The 12,869-nt window shown below is 38.0% G+C and overlaps 1 protein-coding gene across 22 annotated transcripts in view; it reads left to right on the forward strand.

Moving 5' to 3' along the window:
- The window catches only part of CDH13 (cadherin 13), a 497,598-nt gene that overhangs the window by 134,719 nt on the left and 350,010 nt on the right, over window positions 1-12,869 (forward strand). Inside the window, exon 1 of one of the 22 annotated variants that reach the window (XM_064160011.1) lies at window positions 9,176-9,328. The exons of the other annotated variants lie outside the window; for them this stretch is intronic. The gene's annotated coding sequence lies outside the window, so the exon portion shown is untranslated. Of the gene's footprint in view, window positions 1-9,175; window positions 9,329-12,869 lie in introns of those variants that run through there. 22 annotated transcript variants of the gene reach the window in all.

Raw genomic sequence — 12,869 nt, forward strand, 5'->3', positions numbered from 1 at the left:
GGGAATGCAATATTCTAGATGCCAGTGCATCAGATCTGTGAAAAGATGACTGCCGCCTTCCTGTGTCAGGGCTGCCAGCCCGCTGGAGCTGTCACCTACACACCTTCTATTTCTCCCTATGCCACCTGCTGATGAGAGGCTTGGCCCTGTGCTTACTGCATTCAGGGCACTGTTCGCTGCACCCCCGAACACACTGAGCAGCTGGATTGTGAGAGTGTTTTATTTGTGTTTAGTGTTCCTCGTTACATGCGATGCCTAAACAGGATTCCTTGGAAAACAAAGCAAAGACCTAATCTGAATTCTGCTTGGAATAGCAGAGGAAAGTCTCTTTGACTTCAGAGGTTTTTTTCAGTCAGGCCTTTACTTGAACATTTCAGATACTATTGTCAAGAAATGGTTTTGTAAATTGTCTTTTGGTAGCAATTGCTCTTTTATCTTGGATTAAGATGCATATTTTGGATCTTCCATGTTAAACTTTCAAAAACAACATGTACAGAAGTTACATCTATTTTTGACTTTTATTTGACTGTTACAGAATATAATGTAGTCAGAAAAAAATAAATTTATACTTCATCCTTGGGGAAGAAGTATTTCTAGAGAAAACAAATCATTATTTCAGGACTCTTCAAAGATCAAAGGCATGGGAAACTTTGAGGGAGAGTGAAAGCAATATTATTTTTATCAAGTTGTAGGTTTTATTTTGAAAGAAAGGAGAGAGGAAAAGAATTTCTAAAGGGTTAGTTCAGGATACATCACTAAAAGAAAGTTTATTAGTGGCCTCCATACATAAGGTTGGTATTAACATGATTTGTGTCAAATGTTCATTTGATGTAGCATCCACCCTTTTTGTCAAAGCCTTTCTTGAAACAATTTGTTAACTGACTGTAGTCATCCTAGAGAATGCTGGATTTTAATTTAAAGCAGCATATAATAACCTAATTACCTCTGTTTCTTATTGTGAAGAGATGATCATAGAATCATAGAATCATAGAATCAAACAGGTTGTAAGAGACATCCAAGATCATCCAGTCCAACCTATCACTTAGCCCTATCCAGTCAACTAGACCATGGCACTAAGTGCCTCAGCCAGAAGTACAATATACAATTGCAGATGAAGTAGGGTTTGCAACAAATAAGTAAAACTCAGCAGTAGTAATATCTCCAACATGGAACCACTCTGTGCCAGCAATACACCTGTTTAAAAAAGAGAAAACCTAATGTTGTCTGGAAAGTCAACTAACAATGATAGTATGCTTAAGTTGAACTGAGCACAAATTTACCACTGTTTTCATAAATTACTGCCTGTAAAGAATTAGGAGAATAAAATTGGAAGGCTGGATTCTTGGCTCAGCATGAGTGCTTAATCCATCACTTAATTTACCCAAAGAAATGAGCTAGTGAGTAGTCCTTAGATTTTGTGAGGGACCATGCATTTAATATTAAGTACATGCTTGAGTGCCTCACTTGATGTTAAACATTCAATGCATGGATAGATCCTTTGACTTCAGCAGGATTAGTGGTGTACTTATGTAATACATGGATTTCAGCGTTCTATTAAATAGGAAAACAATGCTTGATGGTCCCTGAGCAGATCAGGTCCAAAGCCAGCACATCACTTGATAGATGCCATTTTTGCAAGTACCACATGGTGCTACTCCAATGAGGCTAAGACGTATGCCTCCTGGGCTTCTGAACAGCTTTACATCCTTGCAAATGTTCAGCTGTACCAGTAGAGCTTGTTCACTTTATGCTGGGGGACAAGTTGGTTGAAATGCTAAGTTCTCACTGTTCCTGGCTCTATTTATGAGAAATCCTCTAATGAAAAAGAAAGCTTTTTATTTTCTAAGTGTTAAAAATCTACATTTTATGATTACACTTGTTACATACATAGAAGAAAGGTACAGTAGTTTAGTTTTTATTTGCAGGAATAAACTGACTATTAAGTGACAACACACTGATAGAAGATACCACCTATTATTTCAGGGTGAGATGTTCCATTTCCGGGATTTCTTTTTGTTTACTGTTTATTTATATGGGTTTTGTCTGTGGATGGTTTTTCTTCTTTGTTTGTTTGGTAGGGTTTTTTTGTTTGCTTGCAGGTTTGGCTTTTTTGTGTATGTTTTTTTTTTTTAGTGATACAGACTTGCTGATAGGTTTAAAATTCCACAGCCTTTTCCTAAGGGAATGGTGTCATCATCTGTGGCCTTCCCATGTCTCCTCATCATCAACTCCTTCAAAACAAGTTGCTTTTGATCCTTTTGCTCAGCTCTGAGAATTGTGGTTTGTTCCATATAGCACAGACAGAATGAGAGGGAGCTCCTAGCTACCTTTGGCCATCACCACAGCGGAATGAGCGTGTCTTGGATATAATTTGTTTTGGTGCTATAATTGTTGCTCTCGATAAATAAAGTAATTTTAGAGTGACTAAGGCATGTCATGCATCAAATATACCATGAATGCACAGGGGATAATTATCTTAAATTGTGTTATCCCTTATTTAGCTAGATGAATGGCAAGGGATCACAGTTTTAGTGGATGGGTTCAAGAACAGCAGAATCATTTTCACTTAACTGTGTGTGCATTTGTGCTTCTGGGGCCTCTATTCAGACAATCAATACTTACTATATTCATGGCAATAATGTAGAGATACCAACGCAAAGACCGCACTTCATTTCTGTTCCAAATAAAAGTAGAAACAGATTTGATCCCTTCCCAGATTAATTTAAAGTCCAAGTCCCCACTCACCACTTGCTGGGACTTTTTGTCAATATGTTTTAAATTATGCATATGGGTAAATATCCTGTTAAAGCAGTACAGATGCTGGGTACAGCAAAGTCATGGTAATAGACTGACAAAATCAAATAAAAGAGCAAAATCATGAATCTTGTTAATTGCTTTTTTTCCTTTTGATTCAGAAGTGCAGAAAATCTGTTATCACAACAGAGATCTGAATCATCACTTTGAATTAGAATGTAAAAGAAGCAGGGATGTGCTGCTGTTGAATAATTTGAATATAGCATTATATTGATTGGTTATTTTAAATTAAAATCTATTTTTATATCTGACATGTGAGATTATGTAGTGTTGATAACCTTGTTCAAGGGTGAAATTTAACATTAAAATAAGAAACAGAGATATGAAATCTCCCAATGGTGAATCAATAATCAATCAGTAACACTTCTTAATTAAGTGCCAATCAGTTCTAATCATTGTATAATGTACTGTAAAACTGTTTAGACTAGAAAAGACTCTGCTGTCTCTTTCAAACTGTGACATGCAATGTAATAGAATACATTATAAAATGTCTTAAAACCATGACTGGGACACTTTGGGGGGGTTTTCTTGAAGAAGTGGAATATTCATCCTAATTAATTGTCTATTTCTGTTTTCTCTGTGTCTTAGCTTTAATACACAGAATCTTCTGTTTCTAAGTGAATTATGATACAAGTCTTTTCCAAGCATCTTGGCATGATTTTTAAAGCATTATAAATTTTTTTTTTAATGCCACTGCCTTTACTGAAACCAATGTGAGATGTTAGTAGGAAGCTTACCCTTACAGCAGATCCAAAAACTCCATTTAACTGTGAAATAACACTGATGAAGTAGTATAGTACCAGATATCTAATTTCAGTGAATTTTGCATCTTCACTGTATCAGTAAACTTACAACTGGCCTGTGCTTCACCTTCTGTCTTTTGAGATGCCCTGAACTTCTACAAATTACTAAAGCTGTCTATTGTACTCCTCTTGCAATGCACAAAAATACAGCTACTGCTGAAGGTCAACAAAATAGGTGAGCTTGGCTACTACAGTAATGCAAGGAATCAGATTCTTGATTGGAGATTAAAGGTTTTGTCTTGATCAATCTATCAAAGTGTTTTTCGCTTCAAAGGACAAACCACTCATTTGCCAAGACCACAGTGTGTGTTTATCAAGCCCTGCTAAGACAGAATGTCCATTCTTGTTGGGGTGAAGTGGTAGGGATTTATGGAGCTTACATGCTGCACATGTAGTATCTGCCTGTTATGAGTGCAGTGAAGATTCAGTGAAGTGTTGTTGGAAGGGTGGGAGGAGAATTGAAATGAGCTGTAGAAGGTTCCTGAAATGCCTGCTTACATGACGTGTTTCTTGCCAAGTTCATACCAACATTACTCTTGCAGTTCTTTAACCGTTTGATTTCTATGTTGCATTTTGCCCTGGAGAGGAACAGCCTCTTGCTACATCAACATACTCCTTGGAATATAGCATAAAGTTATGGCAAAGTGGAAATGTGAGGTTTTGGTTAATTATAAACATGTTTTCTTCTCAGTTGTGTTTTAAAATGAGATGCATATTGATGATATCATCTTTGTTTTTGTTTTAAATAAGTGTTCAGTTGGAGGCAAGACATTTGTTTACTGAATTCTACTTCTCATGTGTTATCAAGACTTGCTTTTTCATTTATAGTTAGAGAGTACATTGTGAGATCAACCAACTCTTTCTGCTTTCACTAACATCTTACTCATCCTCCTTTCGAGGAAGCTGATGAATCACATATCCATAAAGGACCCATCTGAACACTTGTTTTCACTTCCAGCATCCATGGATGAGGTGATTTTGCTGAACTACTTCTTATCTGACCCTGAGCACTTTTGTTTGGAGAAAAAAAAAGAAAAAAAATGAAAAAAAAAAAATTAACTGGTTTGCAGAACTGAGAAGCAATTCAATTTCAGCCTTCACACAGAGTTCCTTATTGTAGTTTGTCTTCTACAGCAAAGCAGAGTTGTACACTTGCTAACAGCTTGTGATCAGGCTAACATACAAATATTTCTTTGGTAAACTCTATAACTAAACTGATTGCTGCTCTTGAGCCTGTCACTATAAGGCATGTCTTGCAATCCTTGAGTCATTCTTTTGCTTCTCAGTGACTACCTCATCAATATCTTCCTGGAAGTTAAAATGGTCACAGAAACAAAAAGATGAGTCTCTGTGGGACAGAATCTCTTCAGGATGAACTGAGCATAATGGGAAAAGAGCCATTGCAGAATTTCACTACGATGTGTGATGCATCCATAGCTACATCCTTTGCTGCTTGCCATTTCCATTCTTCTCATTCAGTGCACGTATTCTTTTGCATTGAGACCAAACAAGGCACTTAAGTAACATATACTCAGATAATAAATATTTCCTCTTATTAAAGGAGCTATAAATTAAGCCTAATTTATTTTGCTTCTGTTATACTTCTCTTAAAGGTAATTGAGTCATAATTTCTTTTATCACTGTATTAGCAGCAGATAAGGTTGAAAATAAGGAACTGAACATATATTGCTCTGTTTTGGTCACAAACAGGCTTGCAAAATCACATCAGATAAAATCAACGTGTATGCAAGCCACCACAGTAACAGCTTTGGGTAGTGTTTTTACAAAGCAACTCTCGGTTGTTGTTGACTTGGCTTAGAAGCAAATTCTCTTCTATAGAGCTGGCTTACCTGCTGACATTTGAATAATGCAATCTAGGAATTTGTTTCTGTTCTACATGAGACCTCTGTAGCCCATGCAAATGATTTTCATCAGGTTTCAAAGGCTAAATTTTCAGCTGAAGTAAATCAGGATATGTCTATTACAATCACTGTTGTTCTGATTTACATCAGCTACTCCTAAAAATAGCAGACATGCTATAGTCTTTTATTTTCAAGCAGAGCTCCCCTGTTGAATTAAATGGACACTTCTGCTGGAAAAAAAAAATCAATGGCACAGCAGATCTCACTGACACTATTTTAAAACACAAGTGATCTTTATTTCTAAATCTATATACCAAAATAGATTTCCTTTGTCATTTTCCCACTTACTCATAGCATTAGTGATGCTGTATTTACACAAATGTATTGGAGTGAAGCTCCAGCTCTATTTGCAAGATTTAAACTCAAAGTTTCATAGCATGTTTTTTGTTGCTTCTTGGTTGCTTGATAGGAGGTGGTAAAAGTGCAGTTGTGGCAGTCATTAAAGGCTTCTCAGATGTGTTGAATGCATTACACATATTCCAAGTTTAGACTATGTTCTGTTTGGTTCTACCTGGCAAAGAGTAGGATAGTTTTGTATCTACATAGAATGCGCTTGTTTGAAAATTTGGAATGCATCTAGGTGTGATGTAGCCTATATAGCACAGAAGACAATTCAGCTTTTGAAATCCTGTTTTATGTAAAATAAAAATATATATTAAGACAATTTATTTTCTTCTATTTGGCCTTAGGTATGACATTCAACAGATCACTGATCAGTGGCCTTTTAGAGGTGACCAATGTATCCTATGGAAGAAAAACATTTTAGAAGGTGTCCATTGGCATAATTCTTTACATGTGAAACTGCACTGAGTCCCTTGAATTTACAGCTGAGAACTTAGGACCCAGATGAAAGAAAGCAACTTAGCTGTAATTTTCTTTCCCATGGATTGGTGTGATTAGGTTAATCTAAAGTAAACAACATCAGCTAATATGACATTTGTTAGGAGAAAACAGGATTTCATCTTGGAGAACAGTTCTTGTAAACTTGCTCATAGGCTTGATAAGGTGAATTAATTAAATTTACACTGATTTGGTCAAGCTGTATATTCTGCAGGGTCATCCAGACTTTGCTATGGGAGTTTCTTCTGCTTAATACCACACTGAAACACTTAGATTTCAAGACTAAAATAGAAAGCAGACTTTGATCCTCAGTGTGGGATCAGTTAACTCAGATCTAGTAAGGCTAAACCAATATCATTTCTACCTGAATATACTTGAGGCTTGCATCAAAATTCTGAGAACTTCTGAAGAAATATTCAGCAATATGGGAACAACAAAAACATGAACAGTTTTATTTGTGTTTTGAAAGTGTGCATTTCTCTAGAAAGAAAAAAATACTGTTTGTTTCATCTGCTCTAAGTCTTAGGTGATTTTGATTCTGATTCTTTGAGCTCCTGCTCAGATTTTGACAAATAAAATGTTCCATGTCCTAAGACTGCAAAACAGAGCTGCATACAAAACCTGCCAATTTATTTTCTTTTTCAGCCAGGTTGCATTTTTATGAAAGTTAAAATAAATCACATGGAGATGTCACCAGTTCCCTTGCATCCTGGTAATTCACTTCTTATGGATTTAGAAAAAAAGTATGTTTAAGAGCAGGAAGAGAGACAAAGCTTTTTGTAAAGTGTAGGCCACTTAGGGAACTTTTAAACAGATAGTTCAATCTTTTCCCCATTTAAAAATGAGCCCTATGATAGTTTAAAACATAAACCAGTCACCTCAAAGAAACATTCATATTTGTTATGATTATACAGTTGAAGAGGGTGTAAGGAAACACTTTAAATAGTCACAACTTATACATGACATTAAGGCTAATTTAATTTTCACTCCCTGTGAAATGGTGTGTTTCCAGGATCACAACAAAATCAGGAGAAGATGTCATGTTTTGTGAACTTATTCTAGTTTCTAAAATTACTTTTATACAGTGATGATATTTAATTGGCTTCTATGTGTTAATAAAATACATTTTAATATACTTCTCTCTCTGCTAGTAGTGTATGAGTTGAAGAAGACAGTACTGCTATATCCATTACCTATATCTCGCATGATTCAATGAAGACACAAGTTTCCAAACTCTGTATTTGCCACTGGGTATTTCCATCTCCACTTGCCTAATGCATTGTCTGTATTCCAGAGCACATTCTGGAATGAAGTGGCACATGAGAAGTGCTGCACAATAGGAATTACATGTCTTGTAATTTAAAGATATTCAGCAGTGAATAAATTTTAAAAGTCTGTCATTTATCTAGTAACAGCAGGAAAGAAAGTTTTAAAATGGACTGAGAAATGGAAAATTTTGAAAAATGATTTGGGGTGGGGGGAAAAAGTGTCTAATGCAAGAGAGAGGAAATGTGGTACAGGATGAGAGTAGCTCCTACTGTGGGGAAATGAGGCTTTGGAACAAACATTTTTGAAAGAGGTCAGAGAGATATAACAGGAGGCTGTTAGGAGAAAGCTGTAAAAGAACAAAGGCTGTGTCCATGGGATAAGAATTTATATCCATTATAATACATAGAGGCACAAGAAAAATCTGCATGAATCCTGAATTTGATGAGACGAGGATGTCATCATATTATATCCAACGGTACTTGTGCAGCTTAAAGATTCCCGTGGTTTGGACCCCTTCTGTCTGTTCTGTCATCTGGATAGCTTTTGCTGGAGCTCAAGAACCAATTAGGAAAATGGGATCAATCAGAAGAAATGACAGACCATGGTGTGATTTCTCCCCTTTTTTTTTCTTTCTTTTTTTCCCCCCTCCCCTCCCCCCAACTTTTTTTTTTTCCTCTGCAAAATAAACCAGAACAAGACATCCTACTAAATAATATCAAAGTGATATTCTCCCTGTCTACAGAATGTCCCATTATTATGCCTTTGTTAATTGTCATGGGAGACACAGAAAAAAACCCTAGTAACACAAAACCAGAGCTACACAAACCAACAGTTTTTGGACATTTTCAGTATTTGAGATGCACTTTAACATCTGCCAAACAGGACACCATGACCAAAAGCATCCCATGAGCTGATATTTGCCTTGCTACTCATTAATTCTCAGAATCACAAATTAACAGTTCCTGAATGAGGGAGCTCTCTTAGGCTATGCAGCTGGGACAATTGGATGAAAGAGGAATGAGTGCTGGTTGAAGCTCTGTTGAGTAGAAGTGAACAGAAGCTATTGCTTCAGAAGATGGTATTAACTTCATCTCAGGCTGCTCTTAGATCTATTGGCTGGAAATGAATTTCTGTTTGGCCTCACTGAGCACATACCAGGTCTATACAATTTGCTGGGGTCTCCAAGGCCTTATGCCTGTATCATACAACTGCTCAGTGTTAAAAAGGACCTCAATAACTGCCACAAAATATAGTCTTAACAGTGCCGACACCTACACTGTATTCAGCATTCTCTTGTGTGCCTTTCACTGTGTATGTATTTTCATTCTGCTTTAATCATGGAGCCTTAGAGAAGAATTGTTAGTTTAATCAGTTCTCTGTACTTGGATAGTCTGATTAATGCCTACCAGGGCAGGTTGTTTGTGTTAGATCTTCATACTCTGGTCTCAGCTGTGGTGTTTTTAGTGCTCCCTTGCTAGTGATAAAAGGGCCAACTGCTGAACAGCTGCATCAACTATAGTTCCTCATTAATGCTGTTTCAGCTTACTGTGAGGGGGTTGCAGCAAGCTGCTCTCGTGTCTGGGCCTTCCTTCAGGGTTGCAGGAAGGTTTGGAAGTTGTGTTGGGCTCTCAGCTATGTTCAACAGAGGTTATGGATGCTGAAGATACTACTTTACCATAGGTAATTTTTCTATTGTGTTCCTCTTGTGTATCCTTTGACATTGTGACCACTTCTATGTGTATTTTGTAAGGTGGTTATTTATGCAGGCTGGGGAAAGTTGCAGACCTGTGTGGTTAAAAGGTACAGCTGTTATGTAAAATGTATGGGAAAAGTGTACTGTCAGGCACCACTGTGTCCATGCTAATAGGATGCTTTTTAAGGAAATCAGTGTTAACTGGAACATTTGAATCACTATGCAGGTCAGGTATTAGTCAAGCTCAAAGCAGGGAGAAGGATGCTTCCTCACATAGACATTTTGTCATTTGTTTCCTAACATGACTTCTTCACTGAAAAAAAAACCTATCTGCCTAGGCTACTTTCTACTGTGTTCATTATCTAAGACCTTATAGAACGAGCAGGGCACAGAACATGCTTAATAGAGCCTTCTGAATCACATTGTCATCTTTTTGGAGGATGGGTCTGTACAGAATTTCTTGTGCCTTTATTTTACCTTCAGTTTTAAGAAATCCTTGAGTATCTATCAAATGTATAAGCAGTTATCAGGATTTCAGAGATTAACTACTTTTTCTGTCTTTTAGAAGAAATATTTTCCTTCAGCAAGTGTACTTCAGGCATATCCTGGTTTGAATATCTCTAAAGCATAGAGGTAGCCTTATTCTGTCTAATACAAATGTGGAAAGCTTTAAAGACTGGCCACTGGAGCAATTTCATTTTAATAGGATACCTTCAATTCTCTTTCTGCTTAGCACTGTCTGTTTCAGGATTGTAGCCCTGGGAACTGTACTTAGTAAAATATTGAATGGTGCAATGGCTGCATTCAAGTATTACCAGAGCAATTCCAGCAATATCTTATTTTGAGCTACAGGGTGAGATTTAGTTGTGGTTCTCAATAATTTCAAGTCTTTTATATATTAGTATTTGCAGGTTTTCTCCTGATTTGTGGACTAAGTTTTGCAGAGTTGATGCACTTCCTCACTATAACTGTGCTGCAAGTGTAACTACTGTTAATGAAATCCAGTCCTGAGTTTCTAAGTCCTGGTTACTGGAAATATTTATTCAGAAGCCCTACAGATACTGCAGTTATGCCTAACTCCAACTGGAGCTGTTGGACTTCACGAAAGAGGGAGAGTTAACTCAATCATTTTCTCTTGAATTAATTGAATTGCTTTTCTTTAAACCTGATTCTACTCTAGAGTGGCATGTGCTTATATTTTCTGTGCCAGAATCTAAGGAGCTTTAATGAGGGTTTTTTGGAAAGAGCTGTTTTGAAATTCAGAATGAAATATGGTTCAAATCTGAGAAGCACCTCAAAACTTTGTCCTTGGCACTATCTAGTAGTCAAGAGTAAAAGACCATCACATGCAACTCCTTAAAATGCTAATTGTTTTGCTCTTTAGGAACCAAATTTACTGCAAATGATGCTTTCCCCCCCTTATGGATGTTCATATGTGTAAAAATCTGCTTTCTAATTTATCTATAGTAAAGCTGTTCTTGGAATTAAAAAAAAAACACAACCAACCAGAAGCAAAAACCAAAGTGCCTTGAAAATTATCTTGGAAATCAGGTGGAATGAAATATTTCTTAAGAAGTAAAATTGACAAGATATGCCTTCATGAACAGATCTACCCTTGTATCAGGTTTTTGGATTGAGCTACAGAAATAAGGTTTTCTGTTGCTGAGGGCCTTGTGGTTAATCATACCAGCAGAAGAATCTTTTTCACTGTTAGTTTCTTGCACTGGGAAATTGTTGTTAAAAGAAGTAGTAAATATCAAGGTTAAAAAAAAGGAAGCCTGGACAGGTAGGGTCAATTTTGTTTAATAAAATAAAAACATACATGAAGAGAAACAATGATGTAGAGTAGTGACAAGTGGCATCCCTCAGTGATTTGTACTGGGACCTGTACTATTTAATATTTTTATCATTGATGTAGACAGTGGAATTGAAGGCAATATCAGCAGGTTTGCAGGAGATACCAAACTGTGTGGTGGTGTTGACACACGAGAGGGATGGGAGATCATCCAGAGGGACCTGGACAGGCTAAAGAGGTGGGCCTCATGAAGTTCAACAAGAGCAAGTGCAGGGTCCTGTACCTGGGACAGAACAATCCTCAGTACCAGTACAGGCTGGGGGATGAGGTGTTAGAGAGCAGCCCTGTGGAAAGGGACTTAAGGGTGCTGGTGGACAAGAAGCTGGACATGAGCAGACAGTGCACACTTGTAGCTCAGAAGGTAAATCATATCCTGGGCTGCATCAAAAGAAATGTGGCCAGCAGATTCGGAGAGGTGATTCTGCCACTTTGTTCTAGTGAAATCTCACATTGAGTATTGCATCCAGTTCTGGAGCTTTCATTACAGGAAGGACGTGGACGTGATAGGGCAGGTCCAGAGGAGGGTTGGAGCACTTCTGCTACGAAGACAGGCTGAGAAATCTGGGGTTGCTTGGCCTGGAGAAGAGGAGGCTGTGGGAGGACCTAATAACAGCCTTCCAGTACCTGAAAGGGGCATACAGGAATCATAGAATCAACCAGTTTGGAAGAGACCTCCAAAATCATGCAGTCCTACCTGTCACTCAGCCCTGTCCAATCAACTAGACCATGGCACTGCCTCTTCCAGTCTTCTCTTGAACACCTCCAGGGACAGTAACTCCACCACCTCCCTGGGCAGCCCATTCCAATGGCAAATCACTCTGCGAAGAACTTCCTCCTAATATCCATCCTGTACCTCCCCTAGCACAACTTGAGACTGTGTCCCCTTGTTCTGTTGCTGGTTGCTTGGCAGAAGAGACCAACCCCCACCCAGCTACAGCCTCCCTTCAGGTAGTTGTAGACAGCAATGAGGTCACCCCTGAGCCTCCTTCAGGTTAAACATCCCCAGCTCCCTCAGCCTCTCTTGTGCTCCAGGCCCCTCACCAGCTTCATCACCTTTCTCTGGACACATTTCAGTACCTCAACATCTCTCTTGAATTGAGGAGCCCAGAACTGGACACAGTGCTCAAGGTGTGGCCTGACCAGTGCTGAGTACGGGGGCAGAATAACCTCCCTTGTCCTACTGACCATGCTGTTTGCAGCAGTCCATATGGAAGGTAACAGACAACTGAAATCAGTTGAATCATATAATGCTGCAGTTGATGACAATTTTGATGTCAGCCTGCACACGCATGCTGATTACTGCAATAAAGGGATATGCTTTTCTTAGGGAGTCCAGTGTGGAGCCCAGTGGCAAAGCTGATGGGAAGAGCCAGTTGATGGCACAGTCAGACTGACCATTATGTTTATAGTTCTCTTTCTAAGGTTAGTCACCAAGGCAACTCTTTTCTAAAACTAAGCAGTTTTTCCCTACTAAAAAATGAACAAACCAATGTATTTACGATCTTCTTCACTACCTCCTCACTTCATTTGGCAGCATCTTCTAGTCAGTACACTTCAAACCTGAGTATCTAGAGCGAAAATACTTACACTGAAGGGACCTGTTAGTATTTAAGTGTTTATTTATAGACATCTTGTATTGGTTTTTTGCAGAATAACATTCACATTTTACCATC

This window comes from Pogoniulus pusillus, chromosome 20 (assembly GCF_015220805.1).
Source record: "Pogoniulus pusillus isolate bPogPus1 chromosome 20, bPogPus1.pri, whole genome shotgun sequence".
Taxonomy (NCBI): Eukaryota; Metazoa; Chordata; class Aves; order Piciformes; family Lybiidae; genus Pogoniulus; species Pogoniulus pusillus.